This window comes from Cavia porcellus, unplaced genomic scaffold, assembly GCF_034190915.1.
Source record: "Cavia porcellus strain 051 isolate PalLab524CR breed Dunkin Hartley unplaced genomic scaffold, mCavPor4.1 scaffold_12, whole genome shotgun sequence".
NCBI lineage: Eukaryota > Metazoa > Chordata > Mammalia > Rodentia > Caviidae > Cavia > Cavia porcellus.
The window spans coordinates 65,381,827-65,405,530 of NW_026947495.1; the positions used below are offsets into that span (position 1 = coordinate 65,381,827).

At 37.7% G+C, this 23,704-nt stretch overlaps 1 protein-coding gene across 10 annotated transcripts in view; it reads left to right on the plus strand.

The window, feature by feature from the left end:
• The window catches only part of Osbpl6 (oxysterol binding protein like 6), a 186,383-nt gene that overhangs the window by 81,135 nt on the left and 81,544 nt on the right, over window positions 1-23,704 (plus strand). For all 10 annotated transcript variants that reach the window (XM_063259363.1, XM_063259366.1, XM_063259367.1 and 7 more), the window contains one exon: window positions 4,426-4,607. The gene's annotated coding sequence lies outside the window, so the exon portion shown is untranslated. The remainder of the gene's footprint in view (window positions 1-4,425; window positions 4,608-23,704) is intronic.

The following is a 23,704-nucleotide window of genomic DNA, read 5'->3' on the forward strand; positions in this document are numbered from 1 at the left end:
CTACACTGTTCCACACTTCCTGTCTGAGGCCCCTCCCTACTCTCCTTTTTGAACCTTAAGCTCTGAGTACTAGCACTGCAGACTACAGGTTCCCATCGCTTAATTTTCATGCACTTTTCTCACTGCTTGAAATGTCCTTTATTCATCCCTGCTGGACCATTGCCTGCCTCACTACTCATCTTTCAAATATCTCGGCTTTTGAACAACTTCCTGTATATTTCCTTCTGAGCACATAGACTCTAAGCTAGAATTTGTATTCCCATCCCATGAGTGTCCGTGACACATTTCCCACTTTTATAACTTAAAAAGAAAAAAACTTTAAAAACTCATTCACATACTTTTTCTTTTCACTAATGGCTTATCTCTCAATGATCTAAGGGAAAGAACTTTGTTTTTGTTGTTCGTTTTTTTATATTTCTAGAGTCTAGTCTCTGGATGTGATTATTTTTTAATATAATAATGTATACTTGATTTACTTTTAAGTATGTCAATCAGTCACTTTATGGGAGCAGTGATTCATATGGAAACTCATATGCTATTTCAGCTGATGAATTTTAATTTCTGTAATAAATACTAGAATTAATGAAATCAGATACATTTTAAGAAGTGTGATGGTCATCATGTTAACAGTGACTGACATGTGTATTTTTCATCTTCAGGAAGTTACCTGAGCACAACCTGTTTCCATAAAATGTAGTACCAAAATGTGTTCTCTAAGGTTGGGATACAGTGTAGAAACCCTCCGTGTACTTGAATTATCACAGGGAGGAAGAATAAAATAAGTTCCTTATCAAAACACTGCTGTCAGCGAAAAAAGCAAAACAATGATCTTTGCAGCATCTTGCATGGTGGTTCGAGATAAAGTAAGCATGATAGCAAAGAAAGGTCTTGAAGTATGATTTGGACTAGAGTTTTTGGGAAAAAATAAACAATTATAGGTATGGGATGTTTAGCCCTAAATTGAAACCAGTCCTTTATGGAAATAATGTGAGGATTGAAATAAAACCATGGACCACATAATTACAGAAAACAGTCAAAAGTATCTCATTTTTTTATTGTGAAGTGGACTTTGATGTTGATTACTGGCTTTGTGTAATTATTCTTCTGGTTATTCTGATTGTCTTTATTGGCTTTGCTGTTTTACAGAACTTCCCGTTATTATTTTGCAGAGTGATGGAGCTTGTTTTACCATGTTTCCATTGGGCAGTGCATATGTCGCATCTGGCTTCTGGTTGGGTAACCAAAGATGTTGCACCTAAGGAATGAGCACCGTTGCTCTGTTGTCTGAGTTGTAAACTCAGCCCCAGTAAAAAGAAATTAGAGGGACAGGGTATCCGTGGGTGCAAGTCCCAAAGCTATGGTGCCTTTCTTCATGTGTTTATTTTTTCTCTTTTTCTATCCCTTCCTTTACTTGTATCCCAGGGGACTCTCTAGTTTTTGACTCCTTCTAGTCAGAATTAGCTAGAAGACCTAATGAGGCCCCTATTGTTTTCTCTTCTATGGACTCCTTGCCCTACACATGTCTTTACTTAGTAGCTCTTTTGGTACAGCCTTGCCTTTGATAAACTATGTCATAGTCTCTGATGGGCTTAAGTAAGAAATGAGAGGAAGGTGTGGAGAATGTACCAGACAAGAACACGGTGTATAGTAGGCAAAATCCGGGCCGTGGGAGGATTAGTCACAGGGCCTAAGAATTCTGTGGCCAAGACAATGGATCACTTGCTTCCTGAATGAGCCGTTCAGGAGGAACCGTTGCCAGATCACTGAATAAGATTTTCCGGAGACTCCTACCTAAGTGTTGGTTGGTGTGGGAGAATTTGTTCAAATCAATATTTCCAGCCTTTACATATTTTTACTTGGAAGATGTTGGAAGCTTTTTTTGTTCTGCAGAGGATATCCTTAAATTAAAGCGTGATTCTTTTGGTCAGTGTATGTTTACAAAAACTAGAAAAACTGTTTTAAAAAAGCACCAACCTTGGTTACACTTTTGAAAAGAAATAACTTCTTCCATTTCCCAAATGTGTTTCTTAATTAGAGCTTTAAAAATTGTCCCAAAGAGTCAATGCACTCAAAGTTGATAGCATGTCACCTTTGGACTTCTGCCCTGCATGCTGTTTGTATTAAAAGTAAAATAGGACCCTGTGCAGTTTCTTAATTAAAGTAAGGTTGACCTGCCACTTGATGAACTCTCTGGTTTTCAAATAAAACTTAATAGTCTTTATGGAATGCATGTATGACTGTATAAGACTCTGTCCTAATCAATCTTTTGAAACCAAATTAAGATATATATTCCTACTCTTGCTGACTTGAGTGACTATTGGAGATGATTGGTTTTCCCCAACCCATGTGATAACAGTGAGGTGCTAATTTTTAACCCAGAGTTATGATTCCTCCTTAGGCTATAGAGAGTATTATACTTTTTCTGAGTGATTGTCTTTTTGAAAATTGTACGGTATGTCCACATGAAAATTCATTACCGTTTCAGAACAAGACAAAACTCTTAGTCCTTGACATTATATACGTAGTATGAAAATACACTGGTGGTTTTAAAAGCAAAATGGAAAATAACAGATTAGTTCCTTGCAGAGCAAGTATAATGGAAACCTTGTAAATTTCACTTTTAACTCTGACACCCACTCTGTGTGCAGTGCTCCAAGTGCCGGTCCCTGCTTCCAGGGTGACCTGCCTGCTAGGGGAGAGGAGAGGAGCAAGCACAGGGAACCGACGCAAGACCAGGACAGCCTTAGAGGAGTGGAAGTACCAAGGGGGCAGGGGCAGTGAGCAGCTGCTTCTCTAGCTGAGAAGTTCAATGAAGGCGGTAGGAGCCGTGGTTTCGAGCTGGATTCTGAAGGACTTATTGGCAGAGACTGTAGAGGGAAAAAAGAAGAAAGTGGAAAAATGCCCATGGTCCCAGATCTGATTACATGGGCTGTGAAGTACACACACAGTATATATGATTTGGGTGGGGCGGAAGGAGGAACGTTCCTTTGGTGTTGGAGCTCAGGTTCACCTAACCTTCTGCTGCTGCTTAGTGGGGGAGACTGAAGGGAGAACCTTAGTCTTACCCAGTGGTCCTCTGTTGTTTAGCTTTCCAAATGGCCATTTTCAAGAAGTTGCAGAGAACAGAAAGGCTAGAGGCTTATGTGGGAAGGGCGTGAGTGGGCAAGAAGACCCTCAGGACGTCTGAGGATGTGCTAACCATGCTTCTTCCTCCCTGCCTGGCACAGTGCATGTAGAAAGAGCAAGGAAAACGTGGCCCGAGGAGTCTCGTGGCTGACCATCTGTATTCCATCTGCCTAAAAATACCTGAGATTAAAGCACATACATTGAGATGTGTGTGGAAAATAAAAAGATCTATTGCTGAGCATAATCTCGATGGACCCTAACCTTGGTGTTCTGTACCATCACCACAGTCAACAATCGCATTGTAGTTAGGCCTGTAAGATACATAAATTGTCTGATACCACATAGAATTCTTTAATTTTTAAAAGGTGGAGACAGATTTAAAAGAAGCACTTGTTTTTTTTTCAGAAAGGAAGGTATTTAAAATGGGTACTCAGAGCATAAGTTGATTTTGCTGTTATAAGTCATAGAGTTTCAGAGTGTGGGTAGGTAGGGCTGGGGGCACTTCTTACTCCTTTTCTGTAAGAAGACAGAGAGAGAGATAGAGAGAGAAGTAGTATGATAGTATGAAAGCATAGCCTTGAAAAGGGCAAAATGCAAACCTGGGTAATACTTTTTAAAGCTGGCTTGTGCATACGCATATCTTCAGAGGGGTTTAAGGCTTGAAGGAGAAAACTGGCGTCCTGTTCAGGATCAGCAGGTAACTAGCACAGCTTCCACTGTGGGTCACTTGCCAGCTTTTCCTTTCATTTGCTTTAAAGTAAACGTACTTACTGTCTCGTAGTATGTTGTTGTTTTGCTTTCTGAGAAATGATGTCACGTTGAAAGCTGTATCTTTGGTAGCGTAGCCAGTTCAGTCTGCTTGGGGATTGCTGTAGGGGCCTGGCAACAAGTCATCAGGCAGGTTGTTATCAATAGGGCTCTATAAGAGCACACAAGCGTGTGACTATGTGCACCTCGTACTTCTTTTAAAAACCCTGTTTGAGATTCACATTTAATAGGAGGCTTCATTGGCTCTGGAAAATATGCTTTGTTCTCATTTAGAAAATATTTTCTGTATCAATTGAGAGAATTTTTACTCCAAACTCTGGGTAATATATAAAGTATGAATTTTACTAATTGCTGAGGAGTTTGATTGTTACTTTTGTGAGGCTGTGTAAGACAGAACCAAGGAAATAAGAAGCAGACACACCTTCCTGGGTGAACTTTCTCTTTGAAAGCTATATTGGGAGGGTTTTCTGATGGGCCTCCTGATGAGGTTCTGCAGAGATGTATTTTACGACCATACTTTTTCTCTTTCAGGTTCTGCCCCTTGCTGTTTAGCAGAAGAAGGAATTTGATGAGCCACCCCTGCAATTTACTCACATAATTCCGGCAGGCCTGACAGAGGGACAGCATCTGAAGGAGAGAAGCTATAGCCATCTGAGCATAAACCACGGTGGGCAGCTCTGACAGTAAAGCCAACCTAGATTCCAAAATACAAGGTGAGTTATACAAGCTGAAAAACAAACAAACAAACAGGTTTCCACAGGCAAAAGGTCAGTGAGACATTACCAAGTCCTAGGGAAATGTTTCTTTTACCTTTCACTTTTCTCTTGGCTCTTAAAATATGTTGTGATCTTGGTTATGTTTAGTCATCTCAGTAAACGGGGCTGTTTTATCTTTTTTAAGGATGAGAAGTAGAGAACGTGCAAAAATACAGTTAATCTTTGTCTGTTTTCTGTCTGCAATCTAATGTTGTGTGGAAATCAGAATTTACCCTTCCCTTCTTGACTAATGAGCTTGTAGGCCCACAATTAAAAATGGTTGAAATGTGATCCTTGGTTTTACAAGCAGGCAAACCTGCATGTTAATGCAGCCACACATTTTTAAAATGTGTGCAATTTTTAGTAAACTGTCAGAGTAAAAGACAGCTAATTGTTTTCTCTTTGCTTGTGTGATTTAATTGACTAATACGGTGCTAGTTGTACTCACAGTGTTCTGTCATCTCTGATGTTTACGCTTCTGTTTTCCGAGCCATTTCACATAGGCCATTTAGCATGTTAGGCCCACAGGTTGAGTCTTCATAATTCAGATATGTTTCTCCTAGTTCTCAGAAGCTTGCTGCTTCCTCCATGTCAGTGATCCCCAAAGTGCAAGATTGTGGCATTAGTACTTTTGGGAAAATTTTGCAAGCCACATATTCTATGTGCTTTTTTTTTTCCCCCCCTTTGGCGGTCTTTTAGAATTTATGTTTGGAATCAGAAGATGAATTTTTCCCTTGACTCCGTTTTTAGTATTAATGTCGATGTGGTTCTTGGCAGTGAGATTAGTCTATTAAATCTTTAGTTTACCAGATAATTTGAGTGATTTGCAACTCATTGCATCACAGCGGAAGATGTTCTAGGAGAGACTGTGGAATGTGTGTGCTCTCTGGAAGGCGGACTGCTTTGTGCAGCGATGAACACACTCTTGAATCTCCACCCCTTGTCACAGTGCAGGTCCAGGAAGGAAAGATTGATGCTCTCAGTGAAGCAGAGAGCCTGAACATGCTCTGGTCTTTTCATCCTCACATTTTTATTTGATAAATGGATGTTTTATGGTGCATATTCTGGAATACAGTGTGTACTATTTGACTGTGGGGGGTAGAATATAAGTACTTGCAGAAAATACGGGAACACATAGTCCCTCCCTTCCTCCTCCTTCCTCCCATCTTTCCTCATACAAACCAGTGATTCTTTGAACTCGAATATCAAAGGTAATCAATGAGAAGGAAGAAAGCAAGCTGCTTTTACCCCGCTATAGAGTTTTTATTTATTTATGTTTTATTTTGTCTTTTTGAGACAGGGTTTCACTGTGGTTTCAGGCTGGCCTTGAACTTGCAGTGATTCTCCTGCCTCAGCCTCCTCTGAGTACTGGGATTACAGGCGTGTGCCGTCATGCCCAGCATGTTTTAAACTTTTAAGCTGTCTTTTCACAATTCCTTCTTCCCAAACCACCATAAGATGGGAGTCCAGTATTTGTGATTTTTTTTCAAGTTTGTTTTTACAAATGGAAGAATGATTTGCATTTTAATTAGTCTGACTTCCAGGATGATTCGGAAATTTACTTTGTTGACTTTGCACATTAAATGAATAATGCCAGGAAGTACTGTGGCAGTGAACCAGCATGAGAAGTTTGCCTCCCTAAAGTTTAACTCTGTGGGTGGAGGTAGTCATTGAAAGGTTTGAAATTTCAGAACTAGCAGTCATCTAATAGATGTGTCTTTTGTTATGTGTCTTACATCACCCTGATAGATCCAAAGTGTTCACTCATTTATGCAGACTTCATTCATCATTCATTTTTCCAGGAGTCTATTGAGTGCTCCCGTACACTGTTACATGCCCTAGGATTATAACAGGGGAGCTCTAAGCAAGACAGGGAGGTCCTTGGGGACAGAGTGAGCTCATGCACAAACAGCATGGCCAGTGAGACAGTCAGATGCTGTGAGTGAAAGGAAAAGAATATTGATTAGCTAGAACCTATTCTGAGGTGACACTTGAGCTGGGATCTAAAGGATGATGTTTAGAACATGAAATTTGCAATACTATAGAGTTTACTCCCACAGTAACTATAGATTTCAATTTATTTCCAAATGCATTTTCTTTTTTGCTCAGCTGGCACTATAAATGGCTAACACTTAAATCCCCTTGGTTTGTCGGCTTCTGAAAAGCTGGTGATGACTGGAGAATATCCTGGGTGACGAGTGTATGGGAAATCTCTGCAGGATCTTTGAAATTTTGTGCAAATCGAAGTTACTCCAAAATAAAACATTAAAAAAACACTAGCGAAGAAATGCCAGAATGTATACTAAGTCAAGTGCAGTACTGCTTAGATTTGCAAAGATGAAAAAAGGCGCAGTTTAAAAGAAAAGGACCACAGAAGGAAAGGGTCATCATTTGAGTACTCTTCAATTCTAGACTTCAGTCCCATGGCTCATTTTTGGACTAGAGAAATCCTGCCTTTTTAAAATGCTTCAGTTTAACTACTGAAATTACATCAATCTAAAATAAACTTACAAAGAGAATTACTGTATCTCTTTCCCTTTTTTATGCTCAACTAATTCTTGACAAAGATGGAAGAGAAAGTCAATGAAAGGAGGATAGCCTTTTCCACAAATGATGCTTGCAGTTGGATGTCCGTAGACAAAATGGTGAGCCTTAATTGAAGCTCCACATGCAACAAAATTTACACAATAGATTTAAGTGTAAAATGAAATATAACTTTTAGGGAAAAAAAAAGACAAGAATCTTCAGGATCCAAGACAATTCAGTGAGTTTTTAGTCCTTTTTTTTCCTTCTTTTTTTCAAAACCCTCCACTTTGCCCTCTTCCTCCTCTTCCATTTTCCATTGAGTACTTTATTTAGAGAGTAAATATTAATGGGATCTTCAGAGAAACAAAGAATTATCAGCATTCACTATTGTTCATTGATTGCATATCCTAGATAGTCTGATTCAGATTTCAATTATTCTTTTGTATTGTCTCACTAGCAATCTCATACTGTGTTAGTTCATTCTGTGAATACAATTACCACATAATTATGGGCACTATGAATTTTTGAGCATAATTGAGAAGGAAAATAAACATGTTTTTAGAATAAAAAATGCTGAGTAGATATATTTTTACAGTTTATTTCAAGGGCAGAGGAACCATGACACAATCTTAATCACTATCAAATAATATTTGCATTCCTCAAAACTAGTCAAATATTAACTCGATAAAAGGTATTTTGAAAGGAAAAATTAAATTATTCTGAAGCATTTTTAAGGTATTCATGAACTAATTTTATTACTAAGAACAAATAGTTTCATTTAATGTTTAGAATGGATATTCTGTACACTATACAAAGGTGTTTTGGAAAATAGCACTACAGGAGATTTTAGTATTTTCAAAGTCCTGTAGGCAAATAAATTGATTTTGGCCACCACAACTTTAAAAATTTTTTTTCTAAACATTTTTAATTGACAACAGTTGTATATATTGACCTTGTACAACATGTAGTTTTGAAATACATAAACAATGTGGAAAGAGTAAATCCAACTAATTAACATTGCCTCACATACTTATTTGTATGTGGTGAGAACATTTTTAGAATCTATTATCTTAGCAATTCTCAAGATCCCTTTTTATTTTTAAAATTTTTGCATTTCCCTGAAATATTCTTGGACTAGTGTTTATTGTTTTGTTTTTAATCCTTCAGATAAAATTTAGCAAATCTTTTTCTTTTGGTACAGTTAGTGAAAGCTAATATTACAAATAAAATTTACCCTGAACAAAACAAGCTTCCATAGTCCACCAGTATTTTATCATTTACATATGTCTAAGCATACCTTGTCTTCTTTTAGATGTTAGGGGAGGCTGTTGAAGTTGGCACAAATGATTAAATCTATAATCTTCTGCATAAATGACTTGTCAGCTTCCATGCAGATTAATAGGCCTCTCTGCCCTGGAAGCTGTTTGATAACTTGTGTCTTTAGCATCTGCTCCAAGGATGCTTCCTCATAAGTCATGATTTGGTAAAGCATCCGGCAAGCTACAGCCCACAGGCTACATTTGGCTTTCAGCCTGTTTTGCCAATAAAGTTTATTGAACACAATCCTGTTTATTCCTTTGCATATTGTCCGTGGGTGATTTTGTATTACAACATCTGTGTTGAGTAGCTGCAACAGAGATTGTATGGTGCCCAAAGCCAAAATATTTTCCATCTGATCTCTTACATAAAAGCTTTGTAGATGGCATGGTCAAAGTTTGTGCCTATGTTTTTAGTTTCTGAATTTAAACTTCAAGAGTTTTTGCCATTGGATAATTGAAAACCTTTTATGTGTGATAGATATTTTTGTTTTATTTTCTTTTTTATTCATCAATAGAACACTGTATTGTGTTTATATAAAATTATTTCTGTAAGCTTTCTAAACCTATTAGAAATAACTTTGTCACATCAAGACACTCATGACTATATAAATGTTAGATGCTAACTTACTAAACTCTTCCTCCAAAATATTTCTAACTTCTGAGGAAAAATCTTAGCAGTACCTTTAATTTTGAGGCTCTACATCCATGAGTTGGGAGTGACTGTGTGTCTAGTACTATCTGACTGTGCCCTGGTATGGTGTTGGATCTCAAGTACGGGATCACCTTGGCAATCTGTGCACCTGTGCCTGGTGCAGGCTGAAGAATCTGCGCCAGAAGCCAGGAAATGAACCTCCAAGGCAGAAGTGAAGACTGAGCACCTCTGAAGAAACAGCATCCAGCCCTCCTTCTTCTTCCTTCCCTTTCCTTCCATCCAGGCCACAAGTCTGTTGGTTGGTGCCACTCATACCCAGGGTGGATCGTCCATCTTCACTAAATCCATTCATTCGGTCACACCGAGAACCATGCAAATCCAGTCAGTTGGGCATTTCTTATGCCGGTTGACACAGCAGTTAACTATCACAGCTGGAACAACCCTCAGAGTTTCTGGTTCATAGACAAGGGGACATTCAGGAATGTGCCTTTCCACTAAGTTCCCAGCTAATACTCTGGTGCCCGGCTCACCTCTCAGAACCTCCATAATAGCCATTTAGCCCTGGCGTTGCACATCCTTGGAGGTGAAAAGTAGCTTTTTTCATATCAATTCAGTATCAAGTGACATTTGAGGTCTTTGAGTCCTTTCAGCTTCCACTCTCTGTCTTGGTGACAGCATGCCCCCAGGACCCACTGTCTGTCACTGTTGTCTCCGGTTCTTCCTACCCTTGTAGACTTTAACTTTTTTAAAAGCCCCTTTGAGTTGTTCTAAGTAGACATCAGTGAGGTTATTGAGTGAAATTGATTCAGTCTTCAGCCTGCCAGCTTTGCCCAATGTTTGTGTACAACTATGTATTTTAAACTACTTTCTGTCTTTATTCCCATGAAATCCTGGGAGGTAGAATGGACTCACAAGTATCTTTTCCACTTTGTATCTTCCCTGAAACACAAGACCACATAGTCTACTAGAAAAGGAAAACGTGAACTCAGGCCCTTCGAAGTTCCTTTCCTTGTTAGCTGTAATTTACAAGATTAATGCTGTATCTGCACCTCAAGTATTATTTGTCAAATTGTCAGGAAGCTCATTTTTTTCTATCAATGGTCCAAGTATTTTTGACACTAAAGTAATAAGTGTGATATTGATCATTCTCTTATTTTCCTTTGCTGTGTGAGCCATGTTTTTAATAAGTACTACTACAAAATCCATTTAACAGTGTACACTTGTGCATTAGTTTCTATTTTTGTAAGTTTATTTTTAAAAATATGCTTGTCCCACTGATGATTATGCTTTTTTAAGAACTAACACACATTTTTTCATAAAGTTTTTGAATCAAATAGTGTCATAGATCAAATCAGCCTCGAAGTTGAAACTCTTTGGACCTTTCACATTCGAGGAAGCAATATGTGAGGACACTCAGTGTGTCCCCTCGGGCTGTGTTCTGTCACAGGATATCTCGGAGGCTGGGCTTAGAAGAGGCTGCGTGATAATGGTCAGCATTTGGCATGAATTGTTTACTTCTCAAAGCTCCCTGAAGTACCGCTGTTATCCCTGTGTTACAGGAGAAGAAACTGAGACACACAGATTGAAGTAAATTGCCCATACTTGCATATAGAAAATGGTAGAATTCACACCCATGTTTATAGCGGTGCAATTTGTAATAGCCAGATCTTGGAAACAACCTAAGTGTCCATCAACTGAGGATGGATAAAAAAGATGTGATATTTTTATACAATGGAGTACTACTCCACTATAAAGAACTATCACACTGAGATACTTATAAATGAATGGAGGCAGCTTGAGACCATACTCATAAGTGAAATAAATCTAACTCACATGTATAAATACTGAATAGTGTAAGAAATGGTAAGAATACATAAAAGTATGTGTTTTCATTCGTTAGTTGGAATGGTTTTATTCTGGGTTGTTTGATTTTATTGTCTGTGATGGTATAAACAGCTATTTTGAAGAGCACAAGACACTATAATAGCTAGTGATGATTTAATATCATCTCTTTTAGAAGTCCCACCAAGCTTTTGTTCTTCTGTCTGCATCGGTTTTATCATGTTGTATCTTATTGGATTTTATTATATGTAATAGTATAGACAAAATTTTTATAGACAAGGATTAATATAGTAACCATTGTTCATTTTCTGTTAGTTGGTTCTGAATACCCTGTAATACTTTCATTCTCTTGAATGGTTTTACACTGTCTTGTTATGTTTGATGCTATAGTATATGAAGGTATACTCAAATATTTCATGGAAAGAGACACTATGGTAACTACTGTTATGTCGGGTGGTCTTGTGGTGAAACACTATGTTGGTTAAATTGTTCTGTTTTGACCTGTGTTGTTATGTCCTCTTTTATCTTAATCTTTTTTTTAAATAAAAAAAAAAAAGAAAATGGTAGAATGAGGATTGGTTTAAAACCCAGGTAATCAGAGATTTTCTTTAGTTTAAAAATAAAAACAAACAAAAAATAAGCACAAGATACATACAATGATGCTCAATAGTTTGCTTTCAAAAAAAATACAAGAACTCCAACTTTTGCGTTTACGTGGCATGTAGCCTCCCGCCGTGGTCAGTTTCAAGCTGCTACGGGCCTATTTCTAAAGGTTGAGCTGGGCAGAGCTCCTGAGCCGATGCAAATGAATTGTAAGTTTTGTAATATGTTCACAACAGCCTGTGTGAACATTGATATTTTAGAAGGATGACAGCGTTCATCATCCTATGCCATATCAGTAATTAGGTTAGGAGGTGGCTAGTAAATTAGGAAGGTGGCAGGTGCTGTAATTCTTTGTGGCCAGGCTGACCCATCAGCAGTAGTTTGAAAGAATTAATGCTGCTGCTTCTGTTCTCTGTTCCTAATGCACCACTCAGCGCTAGGGAGAACAAACCTAATAATGCCCCAGGCCCCTAGAGTGCCATTAGCAGCCTGGTGGGTCTTTTTTAGGAGGCCAAGAGGTTTTTCCCTTGGTAATGGTGAACTTTTTACAGTCTTTCTCTTCAGATGATTACTGAACCAAGTAGAAAATTATTTGGGTTGTCATTGGGAAAACATAGTTAAAAGATAACTTAGATAAAGGTGGCTAGCTGTAGGCCATCTGTGAGAACAAACAACTAACTATACTGAATAGATAAAGTAGAGGATGTAAGTCTTAACTAAAATGATGAGCTCAGTAAGCATTCTGAGTGATTTTTTTTAGTAGTGTGAGACATCTGACTTCAGTGATAAAAGTGATATAGTCCCCACCTTTAAGAATCTTGCAAAATTGATAAACAGTGCACAATAACATTGTGTGTCTTAAGTATGGAAATAATACAGTTTAAGAAAAAAAGGCAAAAGATTTATACAATCTGAAGAGAAACCAGAATATCAGTTTAAGGAAAGAAGATGAAACCTGACCACAAAGTAATAAAAATACAATGCCAGCCTATCATCCAAGTCATCATAGCTGATAATTCAGGAACATTTTCTGTGACACTAAGTGAATTCACATTGTTCTGGATCTGTCACCACTATCCTTCTCCATAACTTTTTCATCTTCTAATCCAAAACTCTGCACTCATTTAACATTATCTGTTTCCTTCTTGCACACACTGGTAACTATTACTCTCCTTTCCCTGTCTATTTGACTACTCCACATACCGCATATAAATAGAAGCATACAGTCTTTTTAACCTTTTGTGTCTGGCTTATTGGACTTGGTACAATGTCTTCAAGGTTCATCCATGTTGTACATGAGTCAGAATTTCCTTCTGACTGAATAATATTGTTAAACATTTTGGACCACATTTTCTTTACCCTGTCATCCACTAATGGGCACTTGGATGGTCTCCATATTTTGTGTAATGTGAATAACGCTGCTGTGGACATGAGTGTGCAGGGTCTACCGTAGACCGTGTCTTCAGTTCTTTAGGGTTTATAACTGGAGTTATAATTGCTCTGTCACATGGTAATTCTATTGTAACATTTTGGAGAACTGTGATACCATTTTTTTCCCACAGTAGCTTTACTTATTTTTGATTCCCACCAGCAATGCATAAGGGTTAGATCAAGAGCACTTTTTTAGCCAACTAATCAGTGTATCTCAACTGCATCCATAAAGGTTATTTTGACAGATTCCTCCAGAGAAAAGGACATGTACTATTCAAGGTCACTTGGTGCCTGTTCAGAATTTTTATGCATTCAGTGTGGAATTATAAGCTGTTAAGGTCATGAAGTAGAAATAAAATATTTTATTTCCTATTTTTGCCAGAACATCTCTGTACTGTGCTTACATTAGTATCTGTTCCCATCTTCCCTAATGTTATGTTTCCTGTTAAAATATGCACTATGCGTTACCCTGTCATCCTTTTGAAACACATCAGCAGAGGTCAGAAGCCAAATAATGAACATAGAAGTGTCTGACAAGGCTTGCAAAATTAGTACTGGTAAAATTATCAAGTTATGGCATCAAAGTGGCCTTGTCAAGCATTGCCATTGCACACGCTGAAGATCGGATATCCTGTGCTCTCATTGCACTAAATATAATGTATTATATGCGTATATATAGATAGATAGATAGATAAAATGTAATCGCTGTCCTCAGTGATTTTTTTAAAACCTGTGCTGATTACAGTCCTTGTAGAAATGTAAAGTCCCAAGGTTGCCCTGATGTTTTTAGCCCTTTGGTAATTTGATGAGAGGTATTTAATATCTCCCTGGGAAGATGAAATTCAGGTGTGCCCACCACGTTTCTTATTATTTCTGGAGGTTGAGGCATATGTTAAAGCTTTTCTTTCATGAGTACTAGGCTGAGAACCTCTATGAATTTGGATTCTGTGCCATAGAAATGTAATATGCTCTAGAAAACTTGATTTATTACTTTGTCTATTCATTGATTTATTGGTAAATCAAGGGTAAACAGTGATGAAAGAATTTGGTGCATAGCTTAAATGTCAAGGAGATTTGGAAAACAAACTGATGAATCTACCAGTCCCACTTCCTGTGTTTATACGCAGTAGATGACAGGAGCGTTTTTATGAGCGAATGGAAAGTATCTTGGGCCCACGCCTGCCTGGTGTGGAAAAGGGCTATTATTCCCATCACTGCTTTCTCACTAAAATAGATGACATCAAGGACATTCTGGGTGGTGATAGAGACTTCCACTAAAATAGAGAACACTGAGCAGAGAGGTTTGGTTCTCTTTTTAGGACATTGACCTCAAGTACATTTTTGACATGCTATTTTTATTCATTGATAAAATTTGAAAGGCCATTTGTGTTTTGTTAATTATAAAAGTAACAGATGTCTGGAGAAAGATTGCCCGAGGTAGCAGGATAAGAGGTTAGTCTGTCTTCAGTATGAGGAACCATTCTTTAATCGCCATCTGAACAATTATTTGGAGATTCAGTTCTACAAAGAATTCATTGTGCAATCTGTAAGAACCAACAAAACCTAAAACAAAAAGAGGGCTGTGCCATCTTCCTAGAATACAAACTTCACACCAAGTTCAGGATTAAAAGAATTGAAATAATATAATTATTAAATTAAGAACCTGTGCTCAGAGTTCAAATTATAATTATCAAATAAAGGTATTTTCACATTATATGTCAAAGGGATTAGTGTGTTATTAGAAAATAACTTACTAAAAAAAAGAAAATAAATTACTAAAGTTGCTGCTCAGAAATTATGAAAAGAAACAAATAAATAAGTAGAACAATAACTTCTCAAATCATTTAAGAAAATTTAGACTCTCTCAAAAATAGATAAGCAATAAGACATAGGGAGATGAAAGCCTTTCTTAAGACATTTACTTATACCTCAGATATAAATGTCTAAAATAAAGTGAGAAATTCTTCTTGCATCAGTCCAGCCTTTTGCATGATTTTATGTAACTTGAGCAATAAGAAGTAAGTTTTCTACACGATTCAAGTCATAAAAAAAAATCATGTCACCTTTTTACCATAATTTTAAAGGCCATAAGATGTGGATGTTGCTTGACAGTTTAGAAAACTTTCTTTAAAAATTTTTGCGCTGACATTCATATATATATATATGTGCTGTAATCAGGGGATTGCAAGAAAATAATTGCATATAGAACACATAATTTATAGTAGTATTTATAATGGTCACCTAAAGAGTCAAATAGTGCAGGAAATCTGTCCATGCACTAAAGGCCTAGAGAATCCAGCCGAGAGCCTTGATCTCAGGGAAGTAACCTGCATGAATTTGGCTGAAAACGTAGAGCCCAAGGCAATACCCACCAGGAGTCCAACTTTTTAGGCCTAGAGCCCATGACAGTGTTTCATGCAAGTCTATTTCATGAATCTGCGCTGGGAAGGCCCAAAGTTCAGTGTTGGAAGCTAGAAAGTCTATGCCAGTGGGATGAAGGATCTCGGCCCAGTCGGCCGAGGGTTGTGCACTGAAGCCAAAAACCAATGCTCAGAATAAGGACCAGGGCTCCCCCAAAAAGTACCACAGCCATTCTCGGCAGCAACAAGATCCTGAGCTCCTCCAACGATGAGAACAAGTGAGTTCACATCAGGAAGCCAGCATGACAAGCTTCTCATGGAGACTGAACAGCACACCATCTTCCCCTCCAGAGCCAGGAAGCAATGGTCAGTGTAAGTACCAGAGCTCCCCCAAAGTGAACCAAGGCCATTCTCAATGACAGGTTAGAGATCCTGAGCTCCTCCAATGGTGAGAACAGCCAAGTTTATTTCAGGAAAGAAGCTTGACAAGCTCCTCCAGGAGGACCAAAGGTCAAGAGAACCAACAACAACCAGGAGAACCAACAGCACTTCTTTTTCCTCTCCAGGTCTCCTTTTCATGCTGACAACAGTCCTCTGGTGGGCCTTCCACGCTCCGCAGCACGCTGACTCAGTTCATCTGGTGTTGACCACCAGTTACCAATCCACTACAGTGTGTGTATGCACTTCAAACTTCTCTTGCGTTGGGTCCAATATCTATGTTCTACGTGTTTCAGAGAAAGAGATGAAGAATTCCACTCTCAGTCTGTTTCTTGACTTTAAACAGACATAAAATAGAATCATAATATATATCAGCATGTTTTATTTATAACTAATAATGTTATTTCTGGTGATTTCTTGGTTTTGTGAATTAAGCCTTATATCCAAGAAATAGTCCATTTCCAGGAACAGGTGTTTTGGAGTCCTCCTTTCTTTTATCCTCAAGTATTCTACACATCAACTTTTTAAGACATAAATAAACTCTATCAGTTTTGAAGCAAGTAGCTTTCTAGAAGTTTTTTGGTGTATTGATTTTCATTTGACTCTGTTGAGTATTCAGGTGGAAAATTACATTACTCACTGGCTAGCACTTCGAGGATAATGTTAATAAGGCAATAACCAGCACACTATCTCACTGATCTTAATGGAAATGGTTTGCTAATGTTTCAACAATAAGCCTGCTGCCGTATGTGTATGTGTGTGTGTGTGTTTGTGTTTATGTGTTTCCATAGAAACATCACAAACATGAAGATGTATATTCTTATATTTTCTAGAAGTTTTATAAAATTTGAGAATGGATACTAAATTGGGGATACACTTTTTAAGTCTGTCAGGGTGATTATAGACTAGTTTGTTTTTGCCTTAAATATTAGTTTTGGTTATAGATTGCTATCATTCATAACTTGTGTCCTCTATTCCTCAGTATTGTATTTTTTACAACCTTATGATACACACACACACACACACACACACACACACACTTTGGTCTGGTTGGCACAGCTGCTCTATCAGTTCAAAGAAGTGGCTCTTGGATTTTTCAACCTGCCTACTTTAAATTGTTCATTTATAATTTATATTCTTTTCTACCTTAAGAATTGTGAGTGCATTTATTTTTATGGTTCCATGTTTAGAAATGCAGATGATTAAAGCCATGCATTTTCCTGCATTATTGCGTTAGCCGTGTTCTGCGCATAACGATATGCAACAGTCTCATTACAGTGTACTGTATATGCTTCTCGTCTTCCACTTCATCCCTCAATGAGAGGATGAAGAGAGGGAAAAGGAGAGGGAACGGAGCAAGTATTTTTGGTCTTTACTTTGTCTGCTTTCAAATATTCTGTTTCATTTTTTTACTTAACCCAGAATATAACTATATTTTCAAAAATGTTATAAGACTACCGATTCTTGCTCTTACTTTATGATTAATTTTTAGTTTATTGAATTGCTTGACCAAATGCAATCTAAATTTGGCAACCTCACTAAAGAAATTTTTTTAAAAAGAATTCACTAGCCCTTCTCTTTAGAAAAAAAAAAAAGAAATTGTATTATGGCAGTGTGATCACTGTAGACATTCATTGCTGTGGTGATAATGTTGATAAAAATCTAAGTTATTCCATCCTATGGTTACAAGAATACCATTCACAGTGGTACTATCAGTTGATAGGAATGTCCTGTTTCAAGTGGCTTCTGTCCAAGATCTTCTAATGTGGTTCCTCCAAATTCTCCATAAATAGGTGTGCAAAGATTGAAACAAGGAAAACTGTCATTGGCTCAAACACTGACTTAGATGATAGTGTTACAGCTGTTAAGGGATGAGGGTACATGTAGCTCAGTACTTAGCATATGTGAGGCCATGTTTGATTCCAAGGACCACAAAAAAAATCAAGACAAATAAACAGAAAACTATAGACAACTAAACCCTGACTTAATGAAGACTATATTCATCTAGACTATGGCAAATCTTAGCTTTTGTGTTCAGAAAAGGAATCTGCTTTCCTTAATTGTGGAAGCTGTACTTATCTTACAACCTGTCCTTAACATTTTGAGATCCCAGTCAACCTCAGTCAGAAAAAGTGACGTTTGCTCCTGTCTGTGTTCTACAATTCTAAGTGGAATTCTCAAAAATCTCTGATAAAGTCACCAAGATAGAGAAGGAACTGTGCTGGTGACAGTAGAAGTGGAAAGGGGACAACTCCCAACGATCCCATTTTACTCTTGACTCGGTCACACTTACAGACTTCGGGTCCCAGTGAAGTTTAGAGAAATTTAAAAGGAAACAGAAATAGAAGCTTAAAAGAGGAATTATACCTTTCAGATTACTGGCAAATAGCAAAGTACGCTAAAACCATAGAAAAGTCAGTGTGCTACACAGGAATATTATAAAGGAAAAGCCCTCAAACATTAAAGGAAACAAAGGACCAAAAGATCAGAAGGTGCAAAATGATACGGCAAGGGAAAGGCCAGCTGTTAGCTATAACATTAAATGAAAAATAAAATAAGTTCTCTAAAATTGAATACTTTTTAAAATCTCAACCCAATCATTACTAGAAGGACATGTAATACAAAATATTCTGAAAGTTTAAACCTGAAAAGATAGTTTCATTAATCACTTTTGAACAAAGGCAGCAGATGAGACCAAATAAAGCAAGAAGGTACTAAACAAAGAATCATTTTTATGACAACCAAAAATGAATATATAGCTATTATGAACTCTTCTATGATCTCGCTGTTTCAGAATATACTGAATACAATTTAAATGTCCCAGGAGATAAATAGCTAAATGTACTGTGGCATATTCGTGTAATGGCCTGATCAATAGAAGTTAAGAACGGTATTCTTGAGGTTTCATTATCTTAAGAAAGACCATAGTGATGTATCATTGATTGGAAAAGAGAAGAAAGCATATTGTGAATAGTGTAAATACTATTCTTCAGCTTTGGCTAAAATCAAACCAAAAATGATGGCAACGGTTATCTTTTATATAACTGGAGTCAATTCAGGTATTTTCATTGGAACCTTCCATCTTTTCCTGTGGTTTATATGGTAAATGGTTACCATGTCAAAACACCCACTGCCTCTGCTTTGGCCAGTGTGCTTTGGCCAATAAACCTCAGTGGAAGTGATGTGTGCAGTGTGCAAGCAGAACTGTCCTGTGGTTCTGCCGTAGCTCTGTCCTTCCATCTTACATAGGGATGCTCCAAAAGCATGGGGTTAGAGGATGGCCAGTAGGTCTGCAGCTGGCCTAGTGGACCTGTAAATCAGCAGGAAATAAACCTTTCTTGTCAGCCTCTGAGATTTTGGCCTTGTGTGTGACCACATCACAGCTTACTTAGCTCAGTAGTCCCCACTTCCAGGTTTTTTTTGACCCATATGATTTATGATGCTGGTGAACTACAAGTTCTGTAAGTTTTCCGTGCCACCTTTTGCTTTAATTAATTTAATTTTATGTTACTCAATATAAATATACTTGTTACAGCACTTAGCAATACTTGCAGTGCTCCCACTGATGTAAAGGAAGAATGCGACAGAAAAATTAGATGTTCGCTCTCATATTGCTGATATTTTCAGCCACAATACTTTTCTCGCTGAGTATAGTAATTTTGTTGGTGTCGACTTTAACATGGATGGTCCTGGACTTAGATTGTCTAGGCAATTTCTGAAAATGTGCTTCAATCGTTACAAAATAAGTATTTTTCAAATATCCCAGTAATTCCTATACTCTGGGAATGAAAAATAAGTAGGTATAACATTCTAACAGAATTTAAAACTACTTTTATAATGAACGCATATTGAAGCATAGCAGTTGATGAAACATTTGATAATTGATTAATGATCTTTAATGATTTAAAGATAAATGATCTTTAAGGAATGGTCCTTAAAGATCATGCAATTCGTATGAGGTTCTTGAAACCCCTTTTGTTACATTATTTTATTCATATTTTTCTTCATTTTGATATTATTTCATATATTCATAATTGATATTAGAGTGAACTGTTGCCCTTTCATTATAAACAAATTACCCTGGAAAATGTCATGTTAAAATAAAACAAAAATCAAGGTGTTAACACTGGTGTTAATAAAGAAAGTACAGTTATATGTAGTTCAGAAAAATAAAAAGGAAAAGAAACGTAGCTAAACTGAATTTACTTCCAAATGGCTAACAGTTTAATGAGTTGGATTGTTTTCACACTTATCCCTTGGGGGCACTTAAACATATCACAAACTGCCATACTTTTGGCTTAAATGTCAACATCTACTTGTAAAACATTTTGGACCAGAAAGCAAAACACTTTAGATCAAGGATCTGAGTAGTGTTCTTGCTTTCTGTTTTCTGGCACCAGGGCTTGGCTTGAGAAGCTCTACTCATGCTCATTAAACTGCCTTCACAAAACAAAAAGATCAGATGATCATCTATCAAGTGTTGGCTTATTGCTGCCTTTTGCCAATACTAAATGAAACCTCATTGCTAGCCAACAAAAGAGCTCCGTAGCTGTTTATGTTTCTATTTATCCAAAGGCTGGATTTGTTTCAGGACAAAGTCCTGCAGTTTAGAGGGTAGGTAGCTTTTACTTTCTTGTGATGATTTAAGAAAGAAAATTAGAATGTAAAGAAAGAAACATAAATTTTAGTCATTAAAATGTCTAGTTTTCCAAGTTTGTAAAAATTCCCTTTTGGTTATCAAGATTGTTCCTTCAAATATTGCCTATAACCAAATGACTGCTAAATCCCAGTTTAACTTATCCGAGATCAGATAATCCATTAACATCATGTTATAGATTTTAAAAATGTAACAACAGATCTGTACAAATTTACTTTGCTTGTACATATAGAATTAAAACAATCTGCACACAAAATCACTGGATCATTAACTGTATCAATCAGATAATCTGTTAAACATTTATGTCACCAGCATAGATTTCTCTGGGCTCTTTTCAAGTATTTATCTTCATTTGAAGATAGACTCAACATACCTAAAACCATATTCATGACTTTCCTGTCAATCCTGAATTTCCCTTTACTGTTTCTTGCTTAAAATACCAGAAATCTTGGAGTGTCCCCCACACTGCCTGCCTTCACTCCTTCACTATGTCAGCCATGGAGGGGGGCACTTGACTCTAGGTTTCCTGCCCCTACTCTAATCTGTAATCTCTTGCTTCCTAATGTGGGCTGGGCAGTGTCTCCTCTTTTTTACTTCCCCCACTTCATTCTCCTCATGGCTGCCAAAGTAACCTCTAGGGGTACAAATATGATTATTCTGTATCCTTTTATGGCTTCTAGTGCTTACAATACAAATCAAAATGCTAATGTCTTTGTTCATTGGAGCTGGCATAACAGGATAGCTGGGATTGGGTGATTTTAAAGAACAACAATTTCTTACTGCGCTGGAGGCTGAAAAGTTCAGAAGTAGAGGGCTGGTAGGTTAGGGCCCAGTCTTGTGCTTCCAGAATAGGGTCTTCAACACTGTGTCCTCCAGAGGAAAGATGCTTTCATTAGCTTTCCCATGGCTGAACACAATAACCAATTTTAAAGGAGGAAAGGTTTAACTTGGCTCACAGTTTCAAGGAATTTATTTCATGGTCAGCTGTCTCCAAGGCAGGAACATCATGACAGAAGGGCATGGTGGGCCAAAGCTGCTCAGTTCATGTCAGCCAGGAATCAAAACAGAGCTATGCCAGAGAGGAAAGAGTGAGGGACCATAAATGGTACTCAAGGTCGTGCCTCCTTGACCCATCAACAGACACACACAAGAACATGATTTAATAATCTGCTAGATCTGTCTTAATCCAGTCAAATTGACATATTAGGATGAACAGTCACAGTCTGTCCCTTGTCAGCTTCACACCCATATATCCTTAAATCATACTTAATCTTCAAATAAAAGCAACAGCAAGTTTGTAATTCCACCCAAAGTAATACAGCTTTTCCATGTATAACTGGAAACAGTCTCAAGAGTTCCAGTATTTCTCAAAGTTTATGTCCAAGTTTCTTCTGAGACTCAAGACAAAGTGTTTACTATGGACCTCTGTAAAAACAAAAAACAAGTTAAATAATCTCAAAGTAAAATAGTACAAGTAAACACTCTTGTCCCATAAAGGAGAAAAGAATGAACCAAAGCAAGACCAAAGCCCAGTAGGACAAATATTAAGTCCTGTAGATCTGTCTCTGGCATCCAGGGCATGTGGTGGTAAAATTCAAATTCCGAAGAGCTTGAGAACTCTTAACTTGTGACTTAGCCAATTGCAGTCCATCTGACTCTTCATTAGACTGATTCCATTTATGACCTGCAACTTTCCTTGGCAGAAATTTCTTGTTCCTGTCATCCCTGGCCTCCTAGGGTCTCTACTGCACATTTCATTTCATTCCAATAACTTCATGCACTGCCCTTTTGGGAACCTCTTTCTTGGACTTCGAGGCTTTCCTTTGAAATCTGAGTTATGGCCTCTCACACCCACAACTATTGCGATCTCTATGCCACTAAAACTAGACTATGTGGACACTGTCAAGTTGTACTGTCAGTGGAAGCAGTGGCCAGGCCCCCTTGGGCCATGGTCACAGCAGTCTTTAAGTGGCTGAGCATAGTGAAATGAATCCCTGAGAAACAATTCTCTAGGTAGCTGTTCTTGAGCAGGATGCTCAGGGACTCTATTCTCAAAAGAAAGGTTACCACTTTTGAACCCTTGAGTCTGTAGTGGGTAGAATATTTCTAATTCTCATACTGTCCTCAAGACATATTTTTCCTTTTTTCTTTCCAAACTATTTGGTTTCTTTTAAAAGTTGCTAATCTCTGTAGTAGGCATACCTCTTTTGGTCTCAACTTTACGTGTGGTTTCTTATGGGCTAAAATTTGGATTTTTCAGTCGTCTGCTCTATTTTTTGTCCTAATTACCCTATAAATTTTACTAAAAGAGCTATCAGTACCCATCCTACAGCAAGAGTGTTGACCTTCTTTGAAATTTCTTCCACCAGATTAATTAGTCCACTCCCCTTAATTTCATTCTCTTGCGAAGTCTCAGGGCATGGGCAAAATGTAGGCAAATTTTCTGCCAGAATGTAATACAAATGGCCTCTAGTCCAACGGCCAGTGGAGTCCTTGTTGCCTACAGAATCTGTCTGAGCCTGGCCTTCACTCTCCCCGTTACTGTCCACATTCTGGTCTTCCAAACTCTGACTGGAATCACCTATCAAGCTCTATTTTTCACATTCTAACTTCTCTAGCCTACATCTTTAAATCTTTCCAAACTCCCCCTGCAAACTACTTCTGAAGCATTCTAAACCACGTGGTCAGGTGTATTCACAGTAATAACTCCAGACTTCCACAAACTTTTTATATTAGTTCCCATTGCTAGACACAATACCCAACACTCACAACTTCCAGGAAGAAAAGTTAATTTGGCTTATAATTCCAAGGAATTCAGTCTATGGTTAGCTGGTACCCAAGCAGAAACATCATGATGGAGAGTCATGGGTATGGCAAAACTGCTCAGTTTATGCCACCCAGTAAGCAGAACAGGGGAACAATGCCAGAGAAGAATAGGTAGCTCCACGTTCTATCTAGACACTTACAGGAATGTGCTTTACTAGTCTGCTGAGCATTTCTTAATTCAGTGAAGTCGACATGTCAGGATTAATGGTCACAGGAGGAATGCTATGTCCTCAAGGTAGAAGAGCAGAAGAGAGAGAACTCTTCTCAAAACCCTTTGTAATAATGTTAAATCCATTCATGGGAGAACAGCCTTCATGGTCTATGGACCCCTCTTTAGGCCTCAATTCTCAATAATTTTGTATTGGGGGTTAAGTTTCTAAAACATGAATTTTAGGGCATAC